Genomic DNA, 4,990 nt, shown 5'->3' with positions numbered 1-4,990 from the left:
TTTATCCAACGTAACGGTCCCTACCATAAAAAGATACTTGTAATTATTATCAAAAGTCACGTGTTGTAATTATGTAAAATTGCACAAAGATAAAGATAGTAATTATATACTAAGGAAAAGAAGACACTTATCTGGCCCAAGCGTTATTATTTTCTGTCCGACTAATTGAGCAAATTTTGAATAAAACTTTATTTTTGACTTATATATGGCATTTATTTTTATCTTGACTAAATTTTTAGCTTAACATAGGCAACCCAAAATACGCTTTTGATCTACTTGTGGGAGAGAAGTTTAATTTCTCAGTTTAGAAGCGGACGACATATTATTGACATGTTCTCAAGCTAGTACCTAGTAAAAAATTAAATTCTATTTTCATCCAAATTTTCATAGTACGAAGAATTAGATACAGATGATTTATATCCACCACTTGTCTATTTTTTTTCCTCTATATGAAAATTCGGGGGCAGCGGCGGCATCGTATTTATATTTCGGTTCGTTGGGGCGGCCTGCTGAGAACATCTGTCGCTAGTCGGAGCAGCTGTCGTCGACATCGCGTTAAGGCGTTGCGCCCCGCCGCCGCTGGGATCACGACACCGCCAACGCCACCCCTTCATGGCCACCTCAGACCCAGATATGAACCCGAGCAGCCGCGATACCACTCCACAGACTCACCCGGAATGATAGAGCGCCGGAAATTGGGTCAATAAACTGAGAAAGTGAACGGAAATTCACTCGGAACTACTTTCATAGAAGGAAAATAGGAGAGTTTTTTGGTAAAAAAATTTCGAAAGATAGTTATGAAGTTGTGACTTTCTTATAGTGTTCTATTAAATTAGAAGGGAGTAACCGTGCGGCAAACTGTTAATTAAATCAGCTCTTAATTGCAGCCTCGCACCGACAGTAGAACGGACTAAGGCAAAGGAAGAGCAACTTGTCAGTAATTATTAATTAACAGCACGAGCTTTCAGGCAGCTTTCTAAGCTTTTACCGGCTTCTCCAAGCTTTACGTCTCGTACAGCGGAATATGTTTATATGGACCGCCGGCTAAATTCGCCCTTGGATCCCCTGCGTTTAAGATCCATCCGGCTTTCCAAGCACCATGGAATAGGGGTTATATTTCAAAGCCTCGTGCAATATACTATAAAGATTTCGAACAATTTCTCATTAAGGCGCAATGAGCTACTGATTGTCATTTATTTGCTACGCAATTGTGAAGCCCTTGTCTGTTCGCGCTCTACACGTATTCAAACACGTCAAATAAATGACTACAATTATTCGTTTCTTTGACGCCGCCCCCGGCCGCAGATCACATCATGTTACACAAAAGAAAATTTCAACAGAATGCTGCCGATGCGAATCACGGGGACGTGATTATGGCACGATTTGGCCAATGGAAAGTGGCCGCAGGACCGGTCACGTGACACTGGTACGCACTTCTGGTCAATCGGGATGGATTGGCAACAAGAGGCCAAGTTTTCATAATTGTTATCATTATACCAAAAAGTGCAGCATACTACTAACGATCAAAACTAAAAATTTTCTGACAGAATTTAATGATCAATTTAGCAAATTGCAGGACGGAATTAGAATTAGGGTGGACAAAGCTTTCAAAGCAGGTCTGGCCGAGAGCAATTATTGCTCGGGTTCACTAAAACTATACAATTTTAGAAGAAGTGAAATGTTAAAAATTCTGACTGTTTTCCACTAAAAATTACTTGTTAGTTTTTGTAGTATTGGATAAAACATTATACGGCACTCTTGAGTTATTAGATATTTAACCTACTTTCAAGAACTAGGACAAAAGGATACAGTTTATACTATCGTCTTACTCTGATTTCAAATGATAGAAATTCGGCTTTATTTAGATTATGAATTTTTCTGAATCAAGACGTTGAAAAATTTTACTTCTTCATTTTTTGTCTCTAATTTCTACAATACGTGACTTAAAAATGTCAGATTTGGTCTACGTATAGATTTTAAGTTGCTCTTTCCATTGATATAAAATACAAGTTAATTTCGCGATGAAAAAACTTTTGAAAATGACCGAACAATTTTATAACTAAAATTTATCAATGTTAATGTCTCGTTTATTTGTGAGGTGACAATTTGACAATTTGTTTTTCTTTTACGCAGGACTTTACGTACAACTTAAATCAATTTTTGAAATTTTTCTAGGGCAACAAATAACTAAATTACAAGCAATCGAAGTTCTAGGGTGCAGCAAAATTGCAAAAAAATATGTTTGCATCGTTTTTCTCCGATTTTAAAAAGTAAGAATCCGGTTTTATCAAAATTAAACTAAAATAAAGTTTAAAATAAATTGTCTTAGGGTTAAAAAATGTTGATTTTTTTTGTTTGTTGTCTGTAATTTTTAAAATATTTTAGGTATTGATATCAGATTTAGTCAACTCATAGATTTTGAGTTGCTCTTTCCATTGATGTCTAGTTCAAGTAGATTAGACAACGTGTTTGTAAAGAAAAATGTTTTTAAAAGAACCTATACATTTTATGTCAAAAATTTATTAACGTTAATATCTCGTTTATTAGTGGGGTAAATCTAACAAAATTTCTGCATATTTTATCCAAATTTGTAAGTTCAACTTAAATCTAATTTTAAGATTATCTAAGGACATTAAATTACTGAATAACAAGCAACTGAAGTTTCGGAGAGCTGCCAAATTGAAAAAAATGTAAATTTTTTAGAATCCGGCATTTTTCCAGTTTTATATTTCCGGAAATAGAACAAATAGAAAAATACGGTTTGCGCCATGGTTTTTTCGGATTTTAAAAGATAAGAATCTGTCATTATTTAGAATGGGAAAATAATTTTTTTAGCGCAAAAGGCTAAAATTGTTAATGTTTTATCTTTTGTTGCTTGTAACTTTTGAAATACTTGAAGAACAGATATCAGATTTAATTTTCTTATAGATTGTCAGTTGCTTTTTTTATTGATATAAAATACAAGTTGATTCAAAAATGTTTTTATAAAGAAACATTTTTTTGAACATAAATTTATAAATTTCATGCTTACAATTTATTTATGTCAATATCTGGTCTATTTGTAGATTAAATTTAACGCAATTTGTTCTTATTTTATGCAGAACTTTACGTAAAGCTCAAATCTATTTTTAATTTTTTTTAAAAAGAACAAATAGCTGAATTACAAGAAACTGTCAAACTACTAACAAAATGTGATTTTTTTAAAATCTGGCATTTTTTCACATTCGTATTTACGGAACTAAAACAAATAAAAATATACGGCTAGTGCCATCTTTTTTCTCGAATTTTCACTAAGAAGAATTTACCCTTAAATGCCATAACTAAATTATTTTGACCTTTTATTTATTTGTAGGCTGCATCTAATATAATTATTCTTTCTTATTTTACGTAGAATTTTGCTCAAAATTGTTAACTTTTCTACTTCAAAGACATCACAGTCAAAAACACTCCTCCACGTTTAAGCCCCATTTCAATAATTACAACCATATTTTTTCCCAATAATTACCAGTACATACTACATATTTATGAGTCGTGTTATCTTTTTAAAACATTTAACTACAAAAAGTGTAATTAAGGTCACCCCCAGTAGGTAAAAATATCGAAGAAAGTTATTGAAAACAATTATGAATATTCATTATGTTTGTGATTGGTCAGAAAATCTTAGATTTTGTAGACTTGTTTACTAAATAATGTTTATTTTATAGCGCCAACAACAAATTTCTACAAAATTCAATAATTACTGCCCGTCAAAACGCGAAAAACAATTTTCCCCACAAACACAAAAAGAAGAAAATGGTAAAAATTAGCAGTCTTGGAAGCACAATTGCGGTGACCTCGACGTTTTGTTGGTTGTTCTGTAAAATCTTCTTCATCATCATCACAATCATCATAATCTGTTTATAGTAATAAAAAATTAACCAGCAATTAAATATAAATTCACTTACAGTACCACCAAAATCCTTGAACCGTCAAGACCATGGAAGCAACTAGAAAAAAAAGTGCCAGTTTCATCTTGGCAATTTTTTATTTGAACTGACCGGTTTTCGGCTACTGCAAAACGTCATAAAGATAAAGATAGTCATACATATTAAAAACGCGATAGATATTTAGGTCAGTGGTTTTAATGTTTGTCGTTAAATTAGAAAAAAAAAGAAATAATTGTGAAGTAAAAAATGTGTGTTTATTTAAGTGTTAATAGTCAGTCGGATACAGAAGTTCCATTAAGGAACCAATCGCATTTCTCCTTCCGGATACCACTGAATGCCAATCCTCTTAAAATCCAATTAATTATCCAGTCAGAAAATTATCATAAAACAAGTACAAATCACCCGGTACTACTTGATACTAATTAACTGCAATGACACCAAACTTTCAAAGACAATGACATTAACAAACCAGAAAAGTTCCTTTAAAATTACCATAATCACGTGTTTCCAGACTTCAACTCTTCAAGCAATGTCACTTTTTTTTGAAAACAATAATTATACAACATCTTAACGAGCTCATTCTTTCCTTTCTAGAGTTATAACGATTTTCTAGCTCAGTTCTCATTCAGCACACGACCGCGTAATCATCAAGAACCTTCGAAGGTTACTCTCGTTCAATTAATTCATTCAAAAAATAGCATGGCCTCGTCTTAGCGGGTATATCTACCTTCGGAAGAGCACCGATCATTCAGTACCAATCTGGTTTTAATTACAAGACGGAAAAATGAGACGCATTGTGGCGGTTTTTGTGCTTTTTGTCTGCTTAGTCTACGTTTGTGCACAAGGTGAGTTGTATAAGGGATGAAATGTAGATATTATTGTTTTGTTCTAGGGGATAACAGAGGTCCGGTACTTTTTCCAACAGTTCAAGAGGCGCCACAGCAGCAACAGATTGATCCGATTAGATTTCTGTATGATACGAGATACTTAAGAACTTATTTTAACTAGTCCCAAAATGTTTTTTCTAAGTCGATGGTGTAAATATATTATTTAAGTTTATTAAA

General features: G+C 33.0%; 1 long non-coding RNA gene across 1 annotated transcript; it reads left to right on the top strand.

The window, feature by feature from the left end:
• Positions 1–4,530: 4,530 nt before the first annotated feature.
• LOC148171316 (uncharacterized) lies at positions 4,531–4,990 on the top strand. Its single transcript, XR_015770510.1, has 2 exons — positions 4,531–4,771; positions 4,819–4,990. It is a non-coding gene; the product is annotated as an uncharacterized LOC148171316 (long non-coding RNA).

Source organism: Gnatocerus cornutus, chromosome 7 (genome assembly GCF_029298725.1).
Source record: "Gnatocerus cornutus isolate USDA-ARS CGAHR chromosome 7, icGnaCorn1.1, whole genome shotgun sequence".
NCBI classification, from domain to species: Eukaryota; Metazoa; Arthropoda; class Insecta; order Coleoptera; family Tenebrionidae; genus Gnatocerus; species Gnatocerus cornutus.
This window is presented reverse-complemented; position numbering and strand designations above follow the sequence as displayed.